This window comes from Anolis carolinensis, chromosome 5, assembly GCF_035594765.1.
Source record: "Anolis carolinensis isolate JA03-04 chromosome 5, rAnoCar3.1.pri, whole genome shotgun sequence".
Taxonomy (NCBI): Eukaryota; Metazoa; Chordata; class Lepidosauria; order Squamata; family Dactyloidae; genus Anolis; species Anolis carolinensis.
In genome coordinates, this window is record NC_085845.1 from 167838868 (window position 1) to 167857372 (window position 18505).

General features: G+C 40.4%; 1 long non-coding RNA gene across 7 annotated transcripts in view; it reads right to left on the bottom strand.

Moving 5' to 3' along the window:
• Positions 1-18505, bottom strand: part of LOC103280448 (uncharacterized) — a 200854-nt gene that overhangs the window by 36538 nt on the left and 145811 nt on the right. The gene's annotated exons all lie outside the window — the stretch shown is intronic.

Here is an 18505-nt window from a genome sequence, read left to right on the forward strand (position 1 = left end):
CTCACCTAGTCCTGTAACCAGTTACATTATTTTCTATGCATACACCCCACGGCTGTCCCCTACTGCCGTCTCTTTCATTCTTTCAAACAAACTCCTCAGCACATTCTGCTGTTGATTACAAAAGCCTGCACCTATGATTAAACTATCTAAATAAGCCACTCTGGCTGTAGTCCATTCAGCCGACAATTACATGCACTTAAACCCCACTCGTTCCAATGGGAGTTGTTGGAATGTGAATAGCTGTGGGCTGGATTACAGGCGTCCTTTTCATAAACACGATGAGCAATTCTTGAAGCCAATAGCAGTTATGGGTATATGCTGGATCCAACTATCCAGACAGATGGTTGAAGTGCTGCAACTGAAGTACCCACAGATAGAAGTATCCCAAAATGAACCCCTTTAAGGAACACAGTATCCCACTCAAGTACCCATAGTGGTGAAAAAAAATGTGTTTTTGTAGTCATACATGTAGGATATTTACAGTGAATGACAGTTGTACAGAAAAAAACAGCATTTGAAATCTCTAATGGAAAACAGCAGCATTTTGAAGTATTCATTACTTCTTCGTGACCCATTTGGAAACAAAGCACCCAAAATGTTGTTATTTTTAGTGTTCCTTAAGGGTCTAAATGAATGTTTCACAGAGAGCCGATTCATGTGAGCAACTGAATTGGCAGCACACTAGTTGCCAATGGAAACCTTTGATATAGCTATAGTACCTAGAACCTTTTTTCTAAGGTTAGGAAAGTGGGTTTTTTCTTGTTAAAGTGTAAATTGTGCTTCTGCAATTTCATTTTAAAAGCTTGTAACACAGCAGGGGGGATTAAAATTGTATGCATGATGTCAACAGCACCAACAAAGTGCCCATTTGTGACCTTCTCAGAGCGACATCTGTTTTTGCAGTCCCTAAGTATCCCTGGTGAGTAATCGCTGCTAACCAAATAGGTTGGAGGGAACCTCCTCCTCGTTTCTTGTGAAATCTTCACTCTCTTATCTTCTGCTTTTAAAGTCATCTTCGTGGCTTGGATTTATCCTCACATCTTCACACATCAATTGGATTTATCTTCATCACTGGGAAGCTGGGAGATCACTATTGTGGTTTGACAGATTAAGAACTGCCGCCCAAAGAGATTAAAGACTTATTAAAGTTTATACCTGACTCTGTCTCTATCAGCCATTGTCCAGGAGAAAAAAAAAGCACAATGTTTGTTACCCCCTCGCCAATCAGGCTGAAATCCCAGTTGGGCTTACATCAGCAAAAGAACATACTGATGCAAAGCTAGATGTTGGAAAAGTTACTTTTAGGACTAGTTTTTGAAGCTGCTTGCCAGTATGGGTGTTGGGAATTCATATGTAAAAAACAATTCCCCCCACCCCACCCCCACCCCCAAATTCTGGGCCCTCCCTCCCTCATTGATAATGAAAATAATGAAAAACAAGTGAACTTTGATCAAGACCCTGGTACGTAAAGGATCAATATTGACTTGGAATATAATACTTCACTAATTTATTCTCAAAGGAAGCTATGGGTAATTTTGGATTTTTTTTCCAACTGCAAGGAAGTCTTCAAAACTGTATTGTTGTCAGCAACCACTTGTAGTTTGGAACATATTGTCAGTATGTAATGTTATCTAGTGTGAAAATTGCTTATTGTTTAAACAGTATGGTTTCAGTAATGCAAGGGTTAAAACAATAGAGATGTGCAGAATGGGTAGAATGCCCCTTTTAGAGTTTCCTGTTCCTACTGGAGAAGAAGCTTCTAGGATTGCAATATGGCTTCTGTAGAATGCAATGTGGCTTCTGTGCAAGCGATGTGCTTCTGTGCGGTGTGCTGAGATGTAAGCAGATATTACCTGAGAATGCTGTGTATACATATTTTGTAAATATAGATAAGGAGCCTCTTTTGTTTAAAAGCTGAATTGGAGAGTCTGGTGTCTTTACCACTTTGTGCCTTCAGGTAGAACTTGCAAGGTCAAAGCAGCTGAGATAAGAAAGGTGATTTATCTCAACTCTTTTTCCTGACACATATTTTGTGAAAAATTCACACATGGCATTTTTGTACAGAAAACTTATTCTTTTCCATGTAGAAAATGATGCCCTCGTCATAAAAACCCACGTGCAGGTTTTGTCCAGAATAAGTTCCAAAATGTGAAGATTCTCATCAGTTCTGCCTCTCTTCAACAGGGTTCCCTGACCATGCAAACGATTTTTTCAAATATTTCTGAATGTTCTTTCCATCCCTAGCAAGGACGTACCTTGAACAGACAGTGAGGCCATTAAAAAGTAATGCTGCCCATTTGGGTCTGGGCCTAGGCAGGATGCCACTGTACCTGCTTCTGTTCTCTCCCTCTGAGCACAGGGCAGTGGCAGTTGGGTGAAAATACACTATTTCCAGATGGTATAAATACACTTTTAGTGACTTCAGGCTGATATACATGCTTTATAATTGTTGTTGTTGTTTATTCGTTCATTCACTTTCGACTCTTCAGGACGCATGGACCAGCCCATGCTAGAGCTCCCTGTTGGCTGTTGCCAGTCCCAGCTCCTTCAAGGTCAAACCGGTCACTTCAAGGAAAACATCCATCCATCTTGACCTTGGTTGGCCCCTCTTCCTTTTTCCTTCCTTTCCCCCAGCATGCTTTATAATAGCATTCCATTATTAATCTGTTTTCAGCTACAGTCCATTTCTTCAACTTTTCAGTAGCTTCACAGTACGTTGCTCTGGTTGTTAAGCAAAAGATACTAAGTTCTGTCACTCATTGTTTGGGAACTCTGGCATTTGACATGCTCCTTATTGAGCTGGGCTACAAATAACCTAGTACAGGATTTGGTTTTGATTTTGATCCCTTTACTCTGGACTCTCAGAAAAAAATCTGTTTGCTGGGAGATCCTTCCAGTATCAATGCTATGTCTGTTTACCATCTGGCAGAAACCAAAAACTAGATTCCATACTAGATTAGTCATTTCCCAAAACAATCCTATGCTAGATTGGTTGTTGTTGAGGTCATGAGGCAATGCTCTCGGCTGTCAGGAGGAAATAATAACACCATTGTGGAGAGATGGTGGCAATAGGTGGGCATGGCACCTCACTCATTCCTTGATTCTTGACTAGAATCCAAATCACTGATAGTGCAGAATTCCAATCAGTAACACTGGTAGACTGTAAAACCAATCAAAATATCCAATAATAACAATAATAATAGATCTAAAGATCTACCAGTAAAGACCAAGTGCAAAAATGAAGACATGAGTTTGTTTGGAGGTGCTTGGCTAGAAAGAAGGACTGCTTGAGAGTAAAGACTTCTATTTGGGAATGTGAAGAAATGTTACGTGGAGAACTGTCTGTTCATGTTGTGTGTTTTTATCACATTGCAAAGCTGTGATATTTTCATGGTGACAGATTCAGGAAGGAGCGGGGGGGGGGGGGGGGAGAAAGCAAGCAAGAGATAGAGATGATAACTTTTAATATTTATAGGCAGTACATGCATTCGATAAATTCATGTTCATTGGTCAAAGAGGCATAAAAACTGCCTATCTGATCTGACAATTGACAATTGGAGAGTTCGTTTGAGGAGATAGAACAGGGTGGGTTGTAAATGGATGTGTGAGCAAGGATAGATGAAAAGCTGTGGGAGGAAACATACATGTGATAATTAAAATCTACTGAGAGTTGCACGCAAATCTGAATTTGGCTGGAGTGAATTTGGCTGAAAGAAAATGTCTTCCAGAGCTGCAACTATCTCAAAATCTTTAGAAACTGTCACTATTTCCGAAAGAAATACACAGACTGTTAACAATATTTCCTTCAGTAAAATAGAATCCATTTAATGAATACTTGCACTTAGTTTACTTCGGTGATTGTATTTTATCAAATAGCTAAGTTTAGAAGCTATCAGGAATCTTTTAAACTTAGTGGCAGCAGGAATGAGTCAAGAGAGAGAATTCCACAAAATTGGCAGGGGTGGGGATGGTGGTGGTAGCAAAGAAGAAAAATATATAAAGATGGAGCTGAGGAAGGCTATTATATGAGAAATACATATACATACAGGTGGATACTTCCTAGGCATTACTTTCCTAAGCATTGCTTTCCTAGGAATTGCTTCCATAACAGAAAAATTAAGTCCCAGAGGCTGAAATACCATGGAAATAATAGGGATAGGATCCTATACCACACACACACACATTCAAAACAAGCAGATCAACATGTCTCAGCAAACTTTTAATTCAAAACTAACAATATGTATGTGTGATATGAAACTATCACATCAGATAAGCTTTGCATAAGTTAAATAAAACAACATGAACCATCAAGAGATCACTGTGGTGGAGGCTTCTTCTTTGGAGGATTTTAAGCAGAGGCTGGATGGCCATCTATCGGGGATGCTTTGAATGCAGCTTTCCTGCTTCTTGGAAGGGGGTTGGACTGGATAGCCCATGAGGTCTCTTCCAGCTCTATGATTCTATGAATGCCTTTTCCACAATGCATTCAAAAGTAAAAAAAAAGCCTTTGTAAAAATGAGCTTTACTGTCATAGGCTTTTGTTAACTGAGGCATGCCTATATTTTACACAAGTAAGTGTGTATATAAATGGGAAGCTACTAGTCTTGTGCATTTGTATGGAATCACTATCAATTTTGTTTTGTTTCATTTGTTTCACCCCGTTTTTGTTTTTGTTTCCTGCTTCTGAAAAAAAGGCTTCTATCCGAATGGGAGTTTTGTCCCACATCCAAAAGGACAAATTTTTTTTTGGACCACTGGCAGCACTGGGAAGGCTCCCAAGGCTCGCCCTCCCCTCAGTTTTAGGGCTAGAGGGGTGAAAATCGCCATACATGGAGGGCAAATCAACTTTTTAAAAAAAATTAACAGAGAAGGTAGAATCCCAACAATTTCTTTTCTTTGAAAAATATTTGTATTGGTTTTTTTTTTAAAAAATAAATCCAATACTACCCGGGGGAGGAAAAAAGGGGGGTTAAACAAAGAATTAAGATAAAAGATGTAAAGCTTTAAAATATTACAGTACAGCAAATAGAAGCTACAGAGATCCCCTTCTTTCCCCCACCCCCAAAGCCCCGCCCCACCCTCACCTCTTCAAAAATCCCAGCCCCCTTCCCTTCAAAAAGAATCAAAAATAGAAGCCAAGCAGCCAAGCTCGGGGAAAAATTAAATGCAAACAAATCTCTTTCCCCTGGCAGCAAGACAAGGAAGGAAGGCAGGGCAAGAGGCAAGGCAACAAGGCAGCAAGCAAGCAAGCACACTAGCACAGAGACTGAGTGAGCTGAGTAAGCAGGAGCAAACCAGGCAGCCAGCCAGCACCAGCAAAGGTCGTGCCCACAGTGGGTGCTTTGGGGGCAGTTGCCCCATTAAATACCCTGGTAACATCACAGTTTCCTTGGGCTCTGATCAGCCAAAAGCCCCAAACATCATCTCCTCCTTCTCTGACACACACGGAAGAAAGCCATGTGGCCCGAAAACCAAACAAAAAAAACGGAAACTGTGCAACTTTATCTTTTGTTTCACCTTTTGTTTCATCCAAAAATTGGCTCTTTCGTTTCATGCCATCCAAATGGATGGTACGAAACAAATACCCGAATGACACAAATGGAACAAATACCGCACACAACTCTAGCAGCTACACTTCTTAGCATTTTAAAACTTCTGGAATTGTACTCTACATAACTGTTATGTAATATATTAAATACAAAGAAAGAAGGGAGGGGGAAAGGGTAGATTCTACATAACTGTTCAACCAGCAATTTAAATATGCACACACACATGCACAAATTTGCCCTTTAAAAGCGTAAATTAATTATTTCTAACCTCAAGTGTCTTAAATCATAATTTGTTCCACAAATGATAGCCTAATTCCTAATTAAGATATGCTAATGAGACTGACCATATACCATCCCAAACCACAATAAGAAGCTTACTTGCTGTTTCCTGATTATCTTATTCCTCCATTCTTACGATTTGCACTGCAATCCTTTCCCCTCCACCCAACCAGCATTCAATACCACTGCTATGTGGTGACTAATAATGAATTTAATACAGAAACGTTTTATTGAAAGTTCTAGAATCTGGTTTCATAAATCTCTAGTATCAACCTGTAAAAGAAGGGTGGGCAGGCTTAGGCAACTGAGATGTTTGTTTCACCCATTGCAGCGGCGCAATGGGTTAAACCTTTGTGTTGGCTGAACTGCTGATCTGAAGGTTGGCGGTTTAACAAAATCCACGAGACAGGGTGAGCTGCTGTCTGTCAACCCTAGCTTCCCTGCCAACCTAGCAGTTTGAAAACATGCAAATGTGAGTAGATAAATAGATACTGCTTCAGGCAGGAAAAGGGCAAGAGGCACTCCAACCAATCTTGCCAGTCACATGATCAAGAAGTAACAACGTTTGTGTGTCTCACTGTATCTGTGATTATAAGGGCATTAAATGTTTGCCTATGTATATAACTACTGTAATCCGCTCTGAGTCCCCTAGGGGAGAAGGCCGGAATATAAATAAAGTGTGTTGTTGTTGTTGTTGTTGTTGTTGTTCTCTGAATAATATGATCTTCCTGTGACTACAGTGTCATTTCATATCAAAAATACCTGAAACAAGCCCTTGAAGAAAAGTGACTTCTACTTACTGTTTAATTCTTAAATGCAGAGGTTACCTTTTCTATTCAAGAATGACAATCCTGCTCACAAAAATCATTCCTAGGTTCTGAAGCAGATGAAATGCTACTTCCCTGGCTGTGAAGGCAGAGAAGAACCATGAGTATCTGCTGGACCTAATCCCCTTCCCACTGTCATTCCCCTTTCATTGTGTGCCATGCCTTGTTTAGATCATTTAGGCAGTGAAATGTCAAATTAACAATGTATAAGCTGCTCCAAGAGACATTGTGGCTGAAGAATGGGGTATAAACTCTCTAAATAAATAAATATGAAATGCAAATGGGTTGCAGTTAAACGTCAAGAAAACCAAGATCATGGCAACTACACCTATTGATAACTGGCAAATAGAGGGAGAAAACGTGGAGGCAGTGACAGACTTTATATTTCTAGGCACGAAGATCACTGCAGATGCAGACTGCAGCCAGGAAATCAAAAGACATTTAATTCCTGGGAGGAGAGCAATGGCTAACCTTGACAAAATAGTGAAGAGCAGAGACATCACACTGGCAACGAAGGTTCGCATAGTCAAAGCAATGGTATTCCCTGTAGTAACCTATGGATGCAAGAGCTGGACCATAAGGAAGGCTGAGCGAAGGAAGATAGATGCTTTTGAACTCTGGTGCTGGAGGAAAATCCTGAGAGTGCCTTGGACCGCAAGAAGATCCAACCAGTCCATCCTCCAGGAAATAATGCCCGGCTGCTCACTGGAGGGAAGGATATTAGAGGCAAAGCTGAAGTATTTTGGCCACATCATGAGGAGACAGGAAAGCTTGGAAAAGATCACAATGCTGGGGGAAATGGAAGGAAAAAGGAAGAGAGGCCGACCAAGGGCAAGATGGATGGACGGTATCCTTGAAGTGACTGGCTTGACCTTGAAGGACGGTGACCTTGGGGGCGGTGACGGCCGACAGGGAGCTCTGGCGTGGACTGGTCCATGAGATCACGAAGAGTTGGAGACAACTAAACAACTGAGCAGCAGCAGCAATTATATTACTTTTTTAAAATCATAAAATATGTTTTCTATACTACTTGTCTCTGCTACGATTTCTGATTCTTGAGAAAATGAAAGAATTTTTCACCTTTCAGAGGGAGAGATCGCTTTTCACCCACACCTTGCTTTGGCAAGTACTACATCCATGTTGGTGAGGAATATGTTCAGAGGGTCTATTTGAAGACTGGGAATAAAGGGGCTTTAGGAGGATTCTTTTCATTGGGATTTTCAGAAAGTTCAAAAGCTGTAAGCATTTAACTATTCTTTCCATCCCTCCTCCAGAGCCAGATGCTAGGACAGGCCTTCCTCCAAAGCCATAGGAAGTTTCAACAGGATGGTCATACTTACCTCTCCCCGCCCATAAGCCCAAAGACCTCCAAAACACACTCATTTTGCCTAATTTGGCCTCCTCACTGCCCTACCCACCCACTGTCCTCAAAATAGTGTAGAAATTGAAGTGTAAGTGCCTTTTTAGTACAATTAGTGCCTTTTTTCCCATCCCTACTGTAATGAGAGAATGAAGAGAGGACACCTAAATGTCTCAAAGACAATGTTTCATTACTTTCTTCCTTCTCCTGTGCAGGATGCTAGCAGTGACAGCTTCTTCTCACCCTAGTGAGTCATATACTTAGACTTGTTGTAAATCTCCCAGCACAGAAATAAACCTTCAAGTGTTTCCTTTTTCTTGATTAAATGCCAAACCGATTGGATACTGATTTTTTTAAGGCCAACCTAGACATGATATCAGCAGTTCCCTGTGCTTAAATCTATGTTGGGCCATTAATGTTGTAGAAAATACTGTTCAATTTTTAAAAGGGAAGCACATCTGAGAGAAATCCAACCATCCTCTGTTTCATAGCCTATTTCCCAAAGGATTTTTTCTCCCACTTGGCCTTGCTTTGGGTATTAGAGCCTGGTGGGAGGAAAAAAGACTTGAGGCATAGAGTGATCCAAAGATAAACTTGCAGGAATTGTGGCGAGGCCATAATCTAATACCTACATCTACAATTGTGCACCAGACTGAAAAATCACAGAAACTTGGCTGGCCTGGTAATTACATAATCAGGTGCAGAGGAAGCTGATTTATACTACGTACAATTATTTCTCTATCTAACCCAGGACCACCTAGTCTGATTGGCAGCAGGTATCTATTATCTTAGATTTTGAGTGCATCTATACTGTAGAATTAATGCAAAATGACACTACTTTAACTGCCATGGCCCAATGCTATTTTTTTCATGTCAGGAGCGACTTGAGAAACTGCAAGTCACTTCTGGTGTGTGAGAATTGGCCATCTGCAAGGACTTTGCCTGGGGATGCCTGGATGTTTTTACCATCCTTGTGGGAGGCTTCTCTCATGTCCCCGCATGGAGCTGGAGCTGATAGAGGGAGCTCATCTACACTCTCCCTGGGTTGGATTTGAACCGGCAACCTTCAGGTCAGCAACCCAACCTTCAAGTCATCAGTCCAGCACAAGGGTTTGACCTGCTGCGCCATTGGAGGCTCCTGCCCAATGCTATGAAAGATAGGAGTTGTAGTTTGATGAAGTACCAGCAGAAGGCTAAGGACCTTGTAAAGCATAAGATGCTACTCTATGGAAGAAAGGCAAAATACCCACAAATAGCAAGATAGAGGAAAATTGTATCTGTATTGTGGGTAACTTCAAGATTCAGAGGTGGAAGTGGCTGTTGCTCCCAGTGCTTTTGCTTGTACACAGCTTTTTTCAGGATCTTGTAAATACAGAGCTTAGAAATGTCACCCTTTTTTGTTGATGACACCTGGAATACCCAGCAAGCATTTCTATTGACCTTATTGCTGGGGGATTCTGGTACCTATAAGCCAAACTAATACCTTTCTGAAGCTTTCTCTGTGGCTAAGGTATTTCAATCAATGCTTGTTAATTTCCCACCATGCTTCTGACTGGGTGGTATAAGTTATTTGATGTCAGCACACATACATGACTGATGGTGCTGTCTACAGCAGCACAGCTGAAAGTCAGCAGAGGATGAATGACAAGTCAGCTACCCTTGGCTGGCACACAGGGATATGAATCAGCTATGAGGATCTTATCTTTTGAAAACTTCAACCAATATTTACAGACTCATTAACTTCACCTAAGGTTGTGTTGTCAAGAGTCCAGTTATCAAACGGATTTGCAGATCATATTTATGAACAGACAGCTGTAGATATTGTCTGGAATTCACTAAGGCAGTTACAAATGAATAACCTAGAGTGATGCATTTGTGACTGGTTTGTATTAATGATCTTTATGCATTGCCTAGTTTAGAGGATACACTGAGGCAGTGAAAGCTCCCTGATCCCCACCACAGCACCACTGCGATCTGTTACTTTGATAATTGGAAAACTGTTAATTGACATTCCGATTCCCTCTTCACACAAGTAATATCTTGTACGAGGGGAAATTGTGACAGGAACTCTGCTTTTTTGTGTCATACCAGAGATGGCCCAAAAAGAGGTTGGGAATCTCAGTTAGTTTATTCTCATTCAAGAAAGGAACAAGCCCTTTCCACTAAAGTGGCTGCTGCAAGAAGGTGGGGATTGGAGGGGTTGAACTGGGAGATACTATGTAGTGATATCACTAGGGGCACATCCAGACATTTAAAAAGATCAGAAAGTCCCAGATCTTCCTATTTTGATTTGGAGATCTATATGTGTCTTCTTCACCCTGTCATAGAATCATAGATTTGGAAGAGACCTCATGGGCCATCCAGTCTAATCCCCTGCCAGGAAGCAGGAAAATCACATTCAAAGCACCCCTGACAGTTGGCCATCCAGCTTCTGCTTAAAAGCCTTAAAGAAGGAGCCTCCACCATACTCTGTAGTAGAAAGTTCCACTGCTGAACAGCTCTCACAGTTAGGAAGGTCTTCCTAATTTCAGGTGAAATCTCCTTTCTGGTCAATTCCAGGAAAGGAATCTTTTTATACCCTTTCTTCCGGTTATTTTATTTTAGCCAAGTATAAAATAAAAACAAGACCAATATCTGGGACTTTTCAATCAATTTGGATGTGTCCTAAGGTGATGATTTGTACCTCATCAGATGGGTGGTTTTCCCCATCTCTATGTACTGCTGACATGCTGCCGGGATGGAGCCCATCAAATTACGTGAGCTACTTCCGGTGGGGCTGCGTGCTGGCAGCAAGCCAGTAGCGCACAGAGACTGAGTCCTGACTCCTCATAGAAGAAGCCGGGACAACACAGAAAGAAGCCAAGGACAATGGGGAAACATTGTGGGATGCCAGCCTACGGCCCATGGTGGTAAGGAGACAAAGCAGAAAGCTGCCCCAAGGTTTCCCCTCACTGTCCCCAGCTTCTGGACCTCCATGTGAATTCGTCATACCTAGTGAATTCCAGCTATCATTCCGTTGATCATTGGCTTAACTGATACAGAAATGCACTTACAGTGAAGAGTATTAAAATCTGTCTCTGTTTCCTAGCTCGTCTAGGTGAAGAAAACTATGACTCTCCAGATGTTTTTGCTCCAGCCAACTTGGCTGCTTGGGGTCATGAGAGCAGTCAGCCCTCAAATTTCTGAACTGCCACAGCTTCCTCTGTTTCAATATGTTCTAGGCCCCTTCCAAACAGTTGTGTAAAATCCACATTGAACTGGATTCTATGGCAGTGTAGACTCAGATAACCCAATTCAAAGCAGATATCTGGATTATCTGCCTTGATATTCTGGGTTATATGGCTGTGTGGAAGGTTCCCTAGTTGAAGGTTTTGGCATTATGTCTGGTATTTTATGTTTTACTGCTGATACTTTAGTATTAATCTCTTTGTGCTGTTGCTCTCTTTCAATGATGTATATTTTTATATTATGTTTTCTTTTCATTTTAAGTTAGTGACAGATACTTGTTTTAACAGGCATGGGGATAATATGAATAATAAACAAAATGAACAGCACTTTGTCAAAATAATATTACAAATGGCAGAAAAGCAACTTCCTTACAAAGAAGAGAAAATAACAACAAGGGGAAAGAGAAGAAAACACCATTCAGCATGCGACCTCTATATACACTGAGGCTTCTTCTAGATTATCATATAATCCAGATTATCAAATCAGATAGTCCACATTGTCTGCTTTGAATCGAATTAAATGAGTTTACACTGCCATATAATCCAGTTCAAAGCAGATAATCTGGATTTTATATTGCAGTGTAGAAGGGGCCACAGAGAGATAAAAAAGGGAGAGAGATTCAGAATTAAACACTAGCATATTAAGGAGAAGCATTAAATAAAATTGACTAAATTGTATTGCATGATGGAGTATTTCTTCACATCTTTTTAAAAATTACTTTCCAGACTGTTTTTAAAGAGTCAGTATAAAAATTACTTTCTTGAAGGGACGATTAAGCAAGTTAAAATGAAAACCTTTCAGTTGTCTGTTTCACTTTGCTCCCTGAATCTCCTGAGAACACTAGATCCTTTGTATTATAGTGACACTGTTTTTGCTGTCTTAGAAACATACATGACTGTTGTTTTATAACGATGATGGATTACAGAGATATGAATTTCTGGATTGTTTGCAAACAATGGAAGGATTCATTCAAATGATCTCGTGAAACTGCAGACACCAGTGGTCAGCAAGGGTTCTTTGTTGATTGGGGGTCGGGATCACTTTTGTGTATCGAAAGTAAGGAGGTTGGAAGGAAAATTAGTTGAATGGATTTGGTTCCATAAAATGTGGCCATAGCTTTTGGCTTAGAGCAGAGGTCTCCAAACTAAGGTTTGTGGGCTGAACCTTGTTGATAGGAAGCTTCCCACCAGCGTGGAAATCATCTATTGGACAGGTGGCAAGTTATTTAAACTCAGCAGACTGAAAGCCAAAACCAAGTTAACAACATCTGGAGTTATAGAACTCCAGTATGCTGATGACAATGTAGTCTTTGCTCATTCAGAAGATCTACAAGCTGCTCTAAACATCTTTGCTGTAGCATACAAGAAGCTTAGCCTTTCACTGAACATTGAGAAGATCAAAGTGCTCTTTCAGCAGGCTCCAGCCTATCTTATACAGCTTAATGATGTGACATTCGAAAATGTTGACTTTTTCCACTACCTTGGCAGCCACCTCTCCACAAAAATCAGCATCAACACTGAAATACAACAACACCATCTGAGCTCTGTGAGTGCCAACTCTTGTCGGGAGCACCTTCCATCCAGAAATCAATGTCCTCACAGTGAAAGAACATGCAGATCAATAATAGGCCTCTACAGCCACCTACGGACCCACCACGAAGACCCTACACTTGGAAGGCAATCATATTTGGCCATGAGTGATAGCCGATGATGATGATGATGATGAGGACGACGATGATTTTTGTGATCATTCCCATAAGGAGTGGTAAGATGCTTCCTTGGTCAATAACTGACAAGTTCTAGTTGCTGAACTGAAGATTCTTCAATAGTGGGCACTGCTACAAGGAGATTAAATAGTACTCCTCTCCTTCTTGTGTGAAATGTACCCATACACTGAATGGATGAAGAGAGTCATTCTGCATGTTTTGCTTAGTGTTGTACTGTAGCTTTGCCACCAAACTCATCAACCAAACATTAGAAGATATATGTGGGTTGTGAAAGTTCACATGGCTAGAACATTCCATGTACATTTCAGGAACTCTGTGTGATCAGCATGTCATAACATGGGAAAGCCTTCTACAAAGTGGCTTTCCTGCTACACATGTCTACCGATATTGGCTGGCATTTTGTTAATGGCATTTACTGAGATAGGTTTACCTTATGCCCACCTATGCCACCTCAACTCACCATTGTGCCTCAATAGTTCCTTCTCTCATGACCATTTTACTGGGATTTCCCCAAAACTTTAGCAAATCCCAAAGGAATCATCATATCTGAATCCTGCATGCAGGACTCTTACTTTACACTCAGCTAGGTGGGATCGTGCCCATTACGTGGATTTGGTGAAGAAGAGGAAAGAAAACCAACTTGACATTAGAAGCAGGGTCAACATTGTTGCGCCACTCTTCCTTTCAGTGTGTGAAGTAAAGCATGCAGGAGCCAGGAAAAGACCTATTCGTCCTTTGCATTCTGATTCACAAGACATCCAGATTCTCCTCTAGACTCATACTTTGAGAAATGTCACATTATTCCAATGCGTGAGCATAATTAAAATTAAATAGAACAATCTGTTTTGTATTTATAAAATATGCAGTGTGAGTATGGCCTGCACAAGTAGTTAGCAAATTTGCACAACTAATGAGGTCCAAGCCAGTTGAAAGATTCACTGATCTGGGCTTGCTAAAACTTTTGGAAAGACTGGAGTGGGCTGAGGAGGTTAGTGGGCTCCTTCACCTTTTATTGGCATTGCTGTCTTGGTCACAAGAAATGTGTGTGGCTTACACTTCCTATGTCTGAAACCCATGTAAAGCAAGAACATGCCTCAGAATTTTCTGCAAGAATCCAGAACACATATAGTAGGTTAGAGATAGCTTAGAGAGCATGAGTTTTCTCCCACATAAAAGCAATCCTACCCTGTTTCCCCGAAAATAAGACAGGGTCTTATATTAATTTTTGCTCCCAAAGATGCACTAGGTCTTATTTTCAGGGGATGTCTTATTTTTCCATGAAGAAGAATTCACATTTATTGTTGAACAACAAAATGAACATTTATTATATACTGTAAAGTAGTTGTCATCACAAACCAGCATAACCAGACAAACTGTGAATCCTATCAAGAATTTCTTGTTACTACCATTATTTACATGTGCAACAATCTATGGTACCTCTTGCAGTTTAGGTTTCACAAGGTTTCCACGCTGATTTCTCTCTATTCTAGTTTCAATGTAGTCATGAATGATGAATAATATAATATACTATAATAATAATATGATAATATAATAATAATATAATGATATACAATATATAAATTAGATAATATAATAACAGGATATAATAATAACAGATTATGATAATAATATGGTATTAATAGGATAATATAATAATGGGATATAATAACAGAATAGCATAATAATATAATAATAATAGGATAATATAATAAAATAATAGAATGGAACAGAATGATATAAAATATATTAATAGGATAATATAAAATGGAATATAATAATAACAGAATAATAATATAATAATATGAAAATATAATAGAATAATAATATAATAATAATATAATGATATAATAATAATAATAGAAAAATATAATATAATGATATGAAATATATTAATAGGATAATATAATAATGGGATATAATAATAGTAACAGAATATGATGATAATAATATGGCAATAGAATAATAGTATAAAATAATGTTTCAGGGCATAGGATAGGAATAAGGATGAGAGGAGAATCCCAATGCGTCCTGTACCTTTAAGGAGCAGAAGCAGCAGGACGAGTGGAAAGCCCTCTTCCTTCCCTCCCACCCTCCCTTGCCCTGGCTCCAGGAGCCAATCGGAAGCCTTGGGTGCGAAGGCAGCATGGCCAGGATGGAGAGAAGGAAGAAACGGCAGCGCAGCAGCAGCCACAGAAGGTTTTTCAAGCTGCGGCTGGGGGACAGGCAAGGCAAGGCAAGGCAGGGAGGGAGGCACAGAAAGCAAGCACTTTCCCTCCCTCCCTCCGGTGTGTGTATGAGTGCTGCTTTAGCCCTGCAGCCATGCTTCCCAATGGAACTCTGCTGCAGCCTTAGTTGCTAGGTCTTACTTTCAGGGGAGGCCTTATATTTGGCAATCCCCCCAAACCCCTGCTAGGTCTTATTCTTTGGGGAGGTCTTATTTTCGGGGAAACACGGTAGGTAAACTTGCATCCCATTCCAATTACCAGCTGATCTTTCCCTTGATATTAAAAATAAGCCATATGGCTACACTAAAGGGCTGGATCACAGGATGTTATAAGATGTTGAGCAGAGAGATGGATGCAATTGGAACCGATCAAATCCTGGAGCCAATCCAATGTGGAATCCAACTGTACATTAGCTCTAATTCTTCTGTATGGAACATAGCTATGGCCAGCTCTAGGTCACCATTTCAGGAGGACGGTCATCTATGGAGACAAATCATCCCAACACACGCTTCTGTTATATGTATGCAGCCTGTGATTCAGCTCCCATAGAAGTTTGCAGATGTTCATCCTTTTTAATATTCATAAAGCTGGCCAAAGCATTTGTTTAAAATTCCTCTTATTCCTAATCAATTACCGTTGGCTAAATCACTTTTATGTTGATATCAGACTCGTTAACTTTGTATGCTGAACAATTTCAATGTGAATATGCATTGGATTTTATTCTCATTAACAGCTTTAATGGATAAATAATCAAATCTGTGGGTGCCATTGGAACGTATTGGCTAGCATGTGAATGATGATGAACAGCATAATTCTACTGATCCACAAAAATTGGGGTTGTGTTATGTTAGTTATATTAAAAAGGAATTTATGGGATCGCCTTAAGTCGACAGCCCACTTGAAGGCATAAACATACATGAGAAAGGAGTGCTTTTCGTACACTTACAACAGCCCCTTACAATTTGCCTTTTATTATCATTTACTTATTTTATTGGCACATTACTATATTGCCTTCTAAGAGGAAGCCCTCTCTCCCAAGTGGTTCACAATATACAAATGTATTACATTTAGCTGGGAGTATTGCTAATGGTTTGTGTGTGAGGAAACACACCTCTCCTGAGTAAGAATTCTTCTCCTGGAATTTTTTTTCTTTTATAGTTCCCAAATTCATAGCTTTGCAATAACATAAAACTTCAGGTAAGCATCTAGAAATACCATTTAGACAACCAAATAAAAGGGTCGGGAAAAGGTACCAAGGATGTGCAAGCATAGCAAATTTCTCGTTGTGAACATTTTTCAGAGCCCCATTCTGTGCAATGCTAGAATTTGGAGACTGAGAAAAATTTCATTGTAGGGGTATAGACGTCTTATGGGGGGAGGAATTAAGTTTGCCCCCCTGTAGTCTTAACTGAGGTCCCATCTACACTGCCATATAAAACCCAGATTATCTGCTTTGAACTTGATTATATGACAGTGTAGACTCATATAATCCAGTTCAAAGCAAATCATGTGGATTATCTGCTTTGATAATCTGGATTATATGGCAGTGTAGATCCAGCCTGAGGAAATCCTATACTTGAGGGAGTGGGTTTTGTGTCATTGGGGGAGTTTTCCTCCCTTTGGTTCCACTTGGCTTGCTTTGCCTGTTCCAAAGCCGAAATATGTTTCCAATCTTGATAGTACATAGACTTTCCCAAAAGACTGCCTGTACTCTTCAGTCATAGCAGCTAATACCTCCCACTGGAAGGGACAAATCCTCTTCTGAGAGGAAAATGCTTTGTAGCTTCAAATGGAGAAACAAAACATTACTGCTTCAGTTTTACTACCTTTAGTCCCAATCAGTTTGGCAAGCATGTTGTGTTGTCCAAGGCTTTCATGGCTGGAATCACTGGGTTGCTGTGAGTTTTCCAGGCTGTATGGCCATGTTCCAGAAGCATTCTCTCCTGACATTTTGCTCACATCTATGGCAGGCATCCTCAGAGTTTGTGAGGTATATTGGGAATAAACCAAGGAAGTTTATATATCTGTTGAAGGTCCGGGATGGGAGAAAGAACTCTTGTCTGTTGGAGGCAAGTGTGAATGTTGTAATCAATCACCTTGATTAGCATTTAACGGCCTTGCAGCCACGAGGTACCACAAGCAAATGCCGGCAAGACACAACGGCCCCTGGGGCCGTGCGAGGAGGTCCTTAGGATAAATATAACAACAGAAATCATTAAAAAATGGGCTGATATTCAGTTAAAATCAGCCTGGAATGACCTGGGTCCAATCACATAGCACTGTTATTCTACTTTAACCACTATGGCTCCTGTGATTGGCAGTTTGGGGAGAAGTACAGTTAAGCATAGCAGGCTAAACCACTGTGCTGCAGAAAATCCTGCCGATCAAAAGGTCAGCAGTTTGAGCAGGATCGGGGTTGAGCAGCCGCCATTAGCCCCAGCTCATTTGCTCACCTAGCAGGTTGAAAGCAGAAATGCCAGTAGATAAATAGGTACCACTTTTAAGTGGGGAGGTAATAAAGGTGCCCTTAAAAGGACATTGATCGGAGGAAGATGGAGCAACATCATCCTTCTGTGGCCAGAGTCGAGCACAGCCTCCATTATGCCAGAAATAAGATGGGAAAAACTGCCTTTACTTCTGTTGTGATATCTGTCCTTGTTAATTGTATAATTGATAATTGGCATTGAATGTTTGCTGTATGTGTGTTCTGTGAGCTGCTCTGAGTAAGAAGGGCAAGGTATAAAAGCTATAAATAAATAAATAAATAAATAAATAAATAAGCATTTAACATTTTCAGTCAGATTGCTCCGCTCAGTCTTACTGTTAGTTAGTGTGATACATCTTGAGATCATTTTCAGCTTATGGCTACCCTAAGGCAAACTTATCACAAGTTTTTTTTCAGCAGGATTTGTTCAGAGGTGGTTTGTTGCGACAGAGAGTGACTTGTCCAAGGTCACCCAGTGGTTTCCATGATCGAGTGAGGATTCGAACCTTGGTATCCTCAAGGGTTGGTCCAGCACTAAAGCTACTATATCACCCCCTGGCCCACAAAACTGCTAAACTCAGGATCCCAAAGGACAGAATCATGGCATTTAAAGTGGTATTTAAATTGTGTAGTGTGAATGGGGCTGGTGTAATTAAGACCTAAACTTACCCAAGAATTGGAGAAAGAAGCTGGGTGCATATCCATAAAAATGGGGTCACTGTAGAAAGAGCTGTAGGGTGCATCTACACGGTAGAATTAATGCAGTTTGGCATCACTTTAATTGCCATGGCTCAATGCTATAGAATTCTGGGATTTGTAGTTCAGT